Source organism: Globicephala melas, chromosome 1, assembly GCF_963455315.2.
Source record: "Globicephala melas chromosome 1, mGloMel1.2, whole genome shotgun sequence".
Classification (NCBI taxonomy): domain Eukaryota; kingdom Metazoa; phylum Chordata; class Mammalia; order Artiodactyla; family Delphinidae; genus Globicephala; species Globicephala melas.
The window spans coordinates 54,454,212-54,465,025 of NC_083314.1; the positions used below are offsets into that span (position 1 = coordinate 54,454,212).

The 10,814-nt window shown below is 43.4% G+C and overlaps 1 pseudogene; it reads right to left on the reverse strand.

The window, feature by feature from the left end:
* Positions 1-8,720: 8,720 nt before the first annotated feature.
* On the reverse strand, positions 8,721-9,021 carry LOC115863014 (ubiquitin-conjugating enzyme E2 D3 pseudogene; annotated as a pseudogene).
* Between the last annotated feature and the right edge of the window lie 1,793 nt (positions 9,022-10,814).

Sequence of the window (10,814 nt, forward strand, 5' to 3'; positions counted from 1 at the left end):
TTAAAGACCATGTAAGGGCAGACACTATAAAATTCTTAGAGGAAAACATAGGCAGAACACTCTATGACATAAATCATAGCAAAATCCTTTTTGACCTGCCTCCTAGAGAAATGGAAATAAAAACAAACAAATGGGACCTGATGAAACTTAAAAGCTTTTGCACAGCAAAGGAAACCATAAGCAAGATGAAAAGACAACCCTCAGAATGGGAGAAAATATTTGCAAACAAAGCAATTGTCAAAGAATTAATCTCCAAAATATACAAGCAGCTCATGAAGCTCAATGTCAAAAAACAACCCAAACCAAAAATGGGCGGAAGGCCTAAATAGACATTTTTCCAAGGAAGATATACAGATTGCCAACAAACACATGAAAGGATGCTCAATGTCACTAATCATTAGAGAAATGCAAATCAAAACCACAATGAGGTATCCCCTCACAACGATCAGAATGGCCATCACCAAAAATTCTACAAACAATAAATGTTGGAGAGGGTGTGGAGAAAAGGGAATCCTCTTGCACCATTGGTGGGAATGTAAATTGATACAACCACTATGGAGAACAGTATGGAGGTTCCTTAAAAAACTAAAAATAGAACTACCATAGGACACAGCAATACCACTACTGGGCATATACCCTGAGAAAACCATAGTTCAAAAAGAGACATATACCACAATGTTCACTGCAGCACTATTTACAATAACCAGGATATGGAAGCAACCTAAGTGTCTATTGACAGATGAATGGATAAAGAAGATGTGGCACATATATACAATGGAATATTACTCAGCCATAAAAAGAAATGAAGTTGAGTTATTTGTAGTGAGGTGGATGGACCTAGAGTTTGTCATACAGAGTGAAGTAAGTCAGAAAGAGAAAAACAAATACCATATGCTAACACATACATATGGAGTCTAAAAACAAAAAATGGTTCTGATGAACCTAGGGGCAGGACAGGAATAAAGATGAAGACGTAGAGAATGGACTTGAGGACACGGGGAGGGGGAAGGGTAAGCTGGGACGAAGTGAGAGAGTGGCACTGACATATATACACTACCAAATGTAAAATAGATAGCTAGTGGGAAGCAGCCGCATAGCACAGGGAGATCAGCTCAGTGCTTTGTGACCACCTAGAGGGGTGGGATAGGGAGTGTGGGAGAGAGGCGCAAGAGGGAGTGGATATGGGGATATATGTATACATATAGCTGATTCACTTTGTTATACAGCAGAAACTAACACAACATTGTAAAGCAATCATACTGCAATAAAGATGTTATAAAAAAGCAAAAAATTTTTTTAAAAAAAGAGCACATCATGAAACCATGTTCAGTTGAAGTGGAAGAGACATAGAGATCATAGACATAGACATGCAGACTCTCAGGCCAGCCCCAGACGGACTGAAACAGAATCCACATTAAACAAGATCCTCAGGTGATTCACATGCATATTAAAGTTTGAGAAGTGTTGATCTAAATCAACTACCTAATTTCACGATAAGTCAACTGACTTCTCTAAGTTCTCACAGCAGATTAGTGGCTGAATTGGACTAGATCTCGGGTCTTCTGATTACTAAAACTGTACCACACTACCTCTTAAATACCACTGATTCACTTTTATATTTAGCTAGTTTATCCAGCTTTCATTTCCACATAGGATAGTAGGCACTGACATATAGTAGGCGCTGACATAAAAATACACCAGTATTTGTGTTACAAATTCACTTCTTTTACCCACTACTATGTATTATTTTGATAACATGGATTCACTGTATTCTATACAATGATAAGCCTTTTTATCTTTCATTCCTTGAAGTAATTAACTCACCAGGACTTTCTCTTGTCCAAATAACGACAGGAGTAGAGCTTCTCTTTAGTGCCTTCTACTCACCTCTTCCCTTCCCACCCCCCTTTTAGGACTCCATCAACTGGATTTACAACTAGTCTCTCTAACTAATAATATTTTATTTAAAAGTCCTATACCTACATCTATAAATGGAAATAATCTAAAGTTTTTATTTTAGTTTATATCTTGGTGAAAATCTTGAGATTAAAATTATGATTGCTTTATAAAACGAATTGGGGAGTTTGATCAATTATCTTGAAATCTGTGGATCTCCTAAATGAAGAATTTTGTGGGTCATACTCTGTGGCTCCTCTATATTTTGAACACTTTTACAAGGCCATCCTATTTGAAGGATCAAAACTAACTAAAATCAAAAGCGGAATAATTCTTTTAGATAAAATATACTTCCATGTTTGCATCTTTCTGGTACCTCTTGAGCAGACTGGGGCAAGGACAGAGGAATGGAGAAGGAGAAATATGCCCCTCAGACCTCCCACTCCATCCCTCACTGTCTTCTACCCTGAAATAGATAGTCTCACATATCTGTAATGCCGTTTATCTACCCATTATCTCCACCCATGACATATCCGTTAGCATTCTTCCAACTTTTTATCCTGTATCAAGCAGCTAAAGAAACCCAGCCTAAGAGTCCTAGGTTCCATTGCAGTACATTCTTGGGGTTTTTCCATTTCAGCGCTCTCAAAGTAGGGAAGGAACATTTGGACAGCTCACAGTCACACTCAGGCCATCTGACGAGGGATATGTCAGCAGGCACGGGAGCATCTGTGGGGGACTCTGAGGCCCTCCCTGATCTAGAAAGATGTGGTCATGATTCATGTTTCTGCAGCAAATGACAAGAGAAAGAATATAGCCTGCCACTTATTAGCAACTGTCCCTGCTGTCTTTGTCCTCACATGCTGTACTTCCCAGTTTAGAATTGTCTCATAAACTCAGGAGTAGCCTGCATTTAGAATTTCCTGGGTAACAAAGAAAAACCTATAATTTTATCGCTACCACTCCTGCCCCTCAGTTTTCTTTGAGAAATCTTTGTGATTGGAAGAAGCTAAGGAATATATAGGAAGTCTGAAGAGTCTTAAAATTTATTGCTCAAAGACAAATGTTTCCCTATCTTGATTAATAGGTCAAGCAGGCAATTGCTTCTGTAACGTGGTCTGAAGACATTAATCAACAAAAGGTCTGCTTACCTCATACATTTCCCTCTCTCTGGCCTGAAATTCGGCCACTAATTTGCTGATGGGAGGGCCCTCCTTCTCTTTCTGTGTTGCAGGGATGGAAGGGACATGAGACAATGCATCCGAATTCGCGTCTCCCTCAGTTTGCCCAGGACTAACCTTGCTCTGAATTTTTCACGTATGTTCAGGAGGGTAGAGGGGGTTCCAGTTGGGTACTGGGGGCCATAGGGAGGAGGATGCTTGGGAGAGAGTAGGACTCACAGAGAGACAAACTTTTCTAAACTGGAAGATACCCATCCTAATGCAATACTCTATAAAATCCAGGAAGAAGCAAAGTTTGCAATGACTCTCGGCCTCCTCCAGCTCCAAGAATTTCCTTCTCTTGACAAGGGAACACTTTTCCCACCCAGCAAACTGAGTAGGAGAATAAGGAGGTGTAGAAAAAAAAGAAAAGGAGCAAGCAACACTTTCTGAGGTAGCCTGAAAATAGAAAATAGCTTATTTATGTACATGTTAATTTTATGCAAGTAATCCCAGAATTATAAGTTGCTTTTACTATTCAGCATGTGGATCTGTGGAGAAATCTTCCTATTATTCCAATACCAAAGAAGTGACCAAACAATCTGAGAATTACAATAAAATATGGGAACAGTGACAAGGTGGTCTCAGAGGTATCTGTAGGCACCGTTGTTAGTTCACTCTTCACGTTCTGAGTTGAAGATACAGAGAGGCCCAATCTATACAGACAGATCCAGGAGCCTGAACTCCCTAGAGAACACGTTTGTTCATTCCTTCATCCATTCAACAAATACTAAGTAATTTGTAATATGAGCCAGGAATGCCTACTATGGGCTAGTCACTGGCAGCCCAGATATTAAAACACTGCTCTCGACAGTCAAAAAACTGAAAATCACAATGGGATGTGGTAAACTGTAGAGGTAGAAATGGCAGGGTCTTGGGGCAGAATAAAGAAATGGCATCCAACTTAGAGAAAGAGGAGTGTGTACGTGCGTGCCTGTGTGTGTGTGTGTGTGTGTGTGTGTGTGTGTGTGTGTGTGTGTGTGTTGAGGAATAACATGGCACGCATTGGGGAACAAAAGAAACTTTCTTGCTGGAGAATATACTGTGAGGAGGATGCCAGGAAATTAACCTGGAGAAGCTAGCAGGGGTCACCCATGAAGAGCAGTGTATACCATGTTAAGGAATGTGCACTTCGCCCTGCAAATAAAAACTGGGGAGCCATGGACAGAATTCAATCAAGGGCATACTACAGTCAAACTTAGTTATGAAGTGCAATCCTCTGCCAGCTGTCTGGAAGATGATTTGAAGGAGGTAAACAATGGAGGTTGGGAGAGCAATTAGGAGTTGTTGTTGTGGTTAGGAGAGAGGTGATAGGAGCCTGAAGTAGGGAAGTGGTTGTGGGGATGAGACAGGAATAGAATGAGAGCTCTATGGGAGGCGAAACCAGCCACGTTGGGAGGTAGATTGAATGAGAAGGGAAGAAAGGGAGATGCTCAGGATGGCCCTCAAATGTCTTACTTAAGTGATTAGTAAATGGTGGGGCCACCAATCTAGCTAGAGAACACAGGAGGAAGTTTGGTAAGAAAGATGACGAATTCAGCATAGTCATTTAGGTTTGTTGGGGTGAGTAGCAACCTGGTGTCGACTTCCAGCAAGTCATTCAACAGAAGGATCTGAAAGATCTCTGCAAGAGGTCTGAGATTTCGGAGTTAGCAGCAGCACGGTGATGGTTTAAACCGTAAAAGTGGGTGCACTGACCCTGAGAGAATATGTAAAATGAGAAGAGAGCTGAACTAAAAATGTAAGCTTTAAGGAACACCAAAATGTAAGGGGTGAGAAGAGAGAGTAGTGTCCATCCACAGGAGATCTAGAGGAAGGGTCATAAAGAAAAACCAGAAGAGTGAGACTACATGAAAGCCAGAATAGGAAAGAGATTCAATAACCTGCATCAAATGCAACAGAAGTACAGCAAAACATAAGGTCTTAAACATCCCATTGGATGTGGTAGTTAAGAGATCATTGGTAATTTTAACTTGATCATTTTAATGGAATGATGGCACCAGAAGCCAAGTTAAGAGACTTAAAAAGAAATGGGAAGTGAAGAAGTAGAGACAGAAAGTACAGCCCACTCTAAAGAGTTTGCATGAGAAAGGAAGAGGTTGTTGAGAGCTAGAAGATGTGGATTCAAGGGAAGCTTCTGACATCAGAGGCAACTTGAGCAAGCTGATAGACTTAGAGGGGGAGAACTAGAAGATACAGGATAGAGGGGGATGAATGATGTGACAAAGTTCCAGAAAAGGCAGGAAGCACCAGGATCAAGAGCACAGGTGAAGGGATTAACCTTGAAATGAGGTGAGAGTCAGGAAGAGCAATCATTTTCCTGGGAGGTTGCTGCATGGAAGGATGAGCAGCCTCTACGAGTGAGGACTGCAGAGGAAGTTGAGACTTTGAGGAGATCCAGGTCTCCGTTAAGAAAAGGAGGTGGAAGAGTTTTCTGAAAACTCCTTGGGGAGTTTTCAGAACTGATAGGGGGCTGATAGGGGGCTGATAGGGGGCTAAATGTCACCAACACCCTCAAAGAATTCTCAGGTCCTTGGTAGGGGTAGAAAACAGTCTGACTTAAACTCAGTAGATGTTTCAATAAATCTGAGAGTCCTCCATCTAATGAGGAAGGATTTCAATGGGACCATGACTTCTACAGCCTATAAAACGTTAACAGTACCATTGCTAATGCAAGGAAACCTTCTTATGCCAGAGTAAATAAAAAATAAAGGTGTGAGCTTAGATATGAGACAAGGTGGCTCTGAACAGGAATTTATGTTTCTGCTAAGCTGGCTTCTGGTCACTCACACTCTTTGTCTTTTTTCATTTAAATTTCTGGGTCCTTTTCCCATTATGGTGACTATTCACTTGACAGATGATAGAAGGCCAGCTAAGGATGGAGTATGATTAGCATATAAACAAGATTTTAAAATAGCTGGAACAGAGAAGGACTTCAGAGCCTGCTAATCACTGGAGACTTGACCTCGAGAGAAAGTGCACTTGGGCAATTCTCAGCCAACCCTAAGAATGCCCTGCCTTGCCTCCGGTGACCTAGAGTGAGTCACCATTTAACTTGGCTATAAGCTGCCACCGCACCTTTAATTTAGCTCTAATATTCTAAAAAAAGAACAACAACAAAAAGCTTAGGCACAAATATAGAGTACTTGAAGGAAATGCGGAATAGTGTAAAAGTGAAGACTTAGACTCAGACCAGAGTCAAATGGCAGTTACCATGCCAAGCTTTATTTCCCTTAGCAAGTTACCAGAACTCTGAGTAAGAGAAGTCACCAACTAAGCTAAGTCATCTGTGGGCCAAGTCCTTTACGTACATAACCAGAATATCCCCAACTCTACCAGCTTCCTGGCTCAGCTGCCCCCAGTGTAATAGTCTGAGCCCCTACCTAACCATCCTAAGTTAGAGAAGTCAGTTATCTTTTCCAGAATTTCCCAGGTGGATGCAAATGTTCTTCGAACTCCTGCTGTCAGCGCATTTCTTACCCCCTTTCACCATCTCCCTTCTGAGATGCTGTCCTCTCTCCTTTGCCGGTGTTGAGTGGATATGGTCCCTGCTCCTTAGGCCTCCACACAGCACGAACAGAAAGCTTTCCCTGAAAGTCTGTGATAATGGAGGCAACTGCAGACCAGAGGCAGACTGAAGTGGAATATCACACATCAGGCCAGGCAGCATCTCTTGCTAATCCTCCATGTACCCGTGATCTCAACCTGCCATTGTGAGCTTTCCACCATCCTCTCTTTCCTCTGCTTTCCAGGGCCAGGAAACAGACATTTCCTCTTACTTTATTACTCAGGGAATTTCCAGGTCCCCTTGGTGCACTGCCTCATCCCCCCTGTGCATTACCTTCAACAACTACAGAGGGCTCTCTATGTGAGTTTCTACTCTGGGCTCTACCCCAAACAACACAAAGAATCATCAGAGCTTTGAAACAGCAAATTTTCTGGCACGAGCCCCAGGTCACATGTGTGGTCTGAGATCACTGTCCCATAAGTAGCTATCATAAGTAGAAAGGAAGGGAATAGAAAAGTTATTCTCTCCCTGTCCACGCAAAGGCCTGGGTCCTGAGGTTCCGGGATTCTATTTTCCTGTTATACATATATCACTTTAAATCCTCACAATGACATTCTAAGACATGCATTATTATCTCCATTTCACAGATGAGGAAGTTTAAGCTGAGAGAACTGAAATAATTTGCCCAGGGTCATAAAGCTAATAAGTAACAGAGTTACAATTAGAACTCAGTGGTAAACTGCTGCTCCCTCTTGGAAGTCCAGCTAGCTTGAGACCATGCTGTGAGGAAGCCCAATCAGCCACATGGAGAAAGACAAAAGCCTCACAGAGAAGCATCAAGAAGCCAGGCATGTGAGTGAAGCCTTCTAAGACTTTCCAGCCCATGTTAGGCAGCAGCTGACTACAGACAAGCGAATGACCCCAGCCAATGTCACATTGGACAAAATTATCTGGCCAAAACCTACCCAAATTTCTTACCATTCCTGTTTTTAAATCCAAAATGTGAGAGGCCTTCAGGAGGCTCCACTAAGGAAGATAGGTCACTCAGAAACCAGACTGCTTTCTCACAGACTCATTTCTCCTGAAGAATCTGCCTGCGCAGTTGGCAAAGAATGACGTGGCCCTGTAGGACCAGAAGACACGCCCTAAGGTAGAGCAGATTCTGGCTGAGAACGGACCCAAACCATAGCTTTAAATCTCAGGAAAGAAATCTACTTATATTTCTGTCTACCCATTTCATTGCTACAGTGTGTGTGTGTGTGTGTGTGTGTGTGTGTGTGTGTGTGTGTGTGCGCGCGCGCGCGCGCACTTATGCTTAGGGTCCTCTATGCAGACAAGCAATTTCACCACTTGTGTTCCATCTCCATAAACCTGAGAAATGGCCTCCTATGTTCATTCATGTAAAACATGTTCACAAAGCAGCTTCTGTGTAGCAGGCGCCATTCTAGGCCCAATGGATTCCACCACAAAAAGGGCAGGCATGGCTCTGCCTGCTCTCAAGGAACTTCAGCTAGGAAACCAAGCAAGAAATAAGGAAACGAATCAATAAAATATAAAAATTACGGGTTCAGAGTAAGAATTATGAAGAAAACAATGTGAGATCTAGGGCTCGAGCATGATGGAGGGAGGTGGGGTATGGCAGGGAACAGTGTCTAGTTTTAAAGTCCCCTCTGAAAAACTGACTTTTGAGTAAAGACTTGAATGAATCCAGGGAGGGAACTGAGTGGAGAAATGGAGGAAGAATATTCCAGGAGGAGGCGAAAGCACACGTAAAGGCCCTGAGGAAGAAATAGGCTGGGGCTACTCTTGGAGAGCAAGAGGGCTGTGTGGCTGGAGTGGAGGCGGGGAAGTGGGGAGACTGGGGAGATGAATGGGGGTCACGTGGTGGAGCCTTCACACCACAGTGGGGAGAGTGGATGCTCTTCTAGTGTGTTGTGGGAAGGCATTGGAGGGCTTTGAGCAGCACACTCTGGCCCGCTGTGTGAAAAATAGACTCTAGGGGGATCAAGTGGAAGCAGAGAAATTGGGCTTTTTTTTAACAGTAATGTGAAGTTGATTCCAGCTATAATGCAGGGTAGTCTGATTTTAAGGTAGCATCACATGGCATACTTCTGAGCCCATTCCCGAGGTATTCTGTGGTACTTATCTCTGTCTGTTTTATCGATCTGTGCAATCTCTGGCACTAGGGGCTCATCTGGGTTTGGATCACATGGCAGTGAACAAATGGATAAAAGAAGTTTAGAAACAGTTAATATTTGGATGATAAATTCTTGTTGTAAATGCAACCTGAGGTGGTTTGAAGGGGTAGTCTGTAGGAAAATGAACTGTCAAAAAGAATACACCGCCTTGATATGGGCTGTCACTAGGTCCCATAATTCTGGCTTGCCAATGAAACATGTCATCCCCAACTGGATCTGCAGAACATTGTCTAGACTGCAATTGTCTAGAAGAGCAGTGAGAGTGGCCTGAACTGGAGTGGTAAGAAGTGATAAGACAGGGGATGTTTTGAAGGTGGAGTGCCTCAATTACGCACACATAATTATTATTCAGATCCAGTTCCTCAGCTCTGAGATGTGGAAGCATTTTCACTTTTTAAACTGATGATGAAAAATGCTGAGCTGGGTACTCCATCAGTGGCTCGGGAGGCAGTGTTTGGCATTCCAAGCCTGCCCCCAGACTGCAGAGATGCCCAAATCACCAGGACAGCTCTAGGATGCGGAGATGAGCGGATTTTATTTGGTCCCAGAGGAAAGCTCCATATAATCATGTGCCAGGGCTGCCTGTTGGTTCCTGCCTAGGTGGACAGATCAGACAACTTTCCAGTCAGTCACACAACGATCCATTGAGTTTGTCCTATCTGCCATCTTGGAGGAGGGAGATCTGAGTTTTGTGGCATGTTCTTTGGAGAATGACGTAATTAAATTTTCTGAAGCCTGACTAATATTCCTTAATAGGTAGAACTAGTTTCTGGGCAGAGGAGGACCAGTTTGTATGAGGAACCCAGGATCTTCTAAGAAGGAAGTAACCTGGTCCCCTGTTTTCCCTCAAGATTTAAAATTAGGGGGAAAAATGGTGGCCCTGACCATGTTTCATTGGCAGAAGGAGATTCCAAAGGCAGGAAAGGCAAAGGGATGCCATGATGGGGACACCAGCTGATCACAGGAGCCTGAGGTTCGTGGGGCTGGGCCAGTTCTGGGAGAGCAGTGGTTGAGGCACAAAGCCTCGCAGTGCAGTTCCAGGGCCTGTGGCTTAGAGAGCCATAACTTCAGAGCCCAAGCATGGGGTTCCTCAATGGAATGGTAGTGATGAGAGTCTAGATCTGTGAAGACATCACAGTATTACAAACAGCTTCCAACAGTGGAGCCATGTGACAGCAAGAAAAACAAGCAGCACAGGATTGATCAGATACCACTTTGTCACCTCCCGGTGTTTGAACATATCTCTGGATCCCTTTGGACTGAATGAGCCCCTAGTCTTCATGGACAGTGGGAGAAGGAAGGGCCTTCGGATGAGCTCTGTACTTCCTGAGAATGAGGACAGATGAAGGCCCTACTGATTAACTGAGGAGATAAAAAGCACCACATATTTGGTAATGGACATATACATGGTATGGTGTATGGTATACCATATACATGGTAAGATACCTCTACAGAGAGAGAGAGAACAGACTGTCCTATATCATAAAAATGTGGCACTGGCTACATTTACTAGTAAGGAAATGGGTAATTTATCTTTTTACTTGTTTTTGTTTTCAGATTTTCTACAATGGACATGCATTACTTTTTCCAGAAAAGAAAAAAAAGTAAATTAAAGAAGAGAATATTTTAGTCCACACCCCTCACCCTGCCAGCAAGTGCCCCTGTGGGTGACCTCAGGAACCCATAACCACTGATGACTTCCGGGAGCTCTTCTGGCTCCTATGATGGTCAGAGGTGATGACTCCTAGGCCAGTGAGTAGCTAGAGCCTGCTGTCCTCTCAGCAGGCATCCTGGCCAGCCTGACCTCAGAGTTAAGGTGAGTTTCCCCAGCCCAGGACAGGATGGTGGCAGGACCCTCCTCCACCTCCTGTTGTTGATCTGGGCTCCCTCAACTGTTCAGGGGCTCCACGAGGAGACCACTGAGGGATGTCAGGTGGGGATTCCCATATAAGTCCTCTGACTCCACACGTGTACTTTACAGAGAGAGTTTCG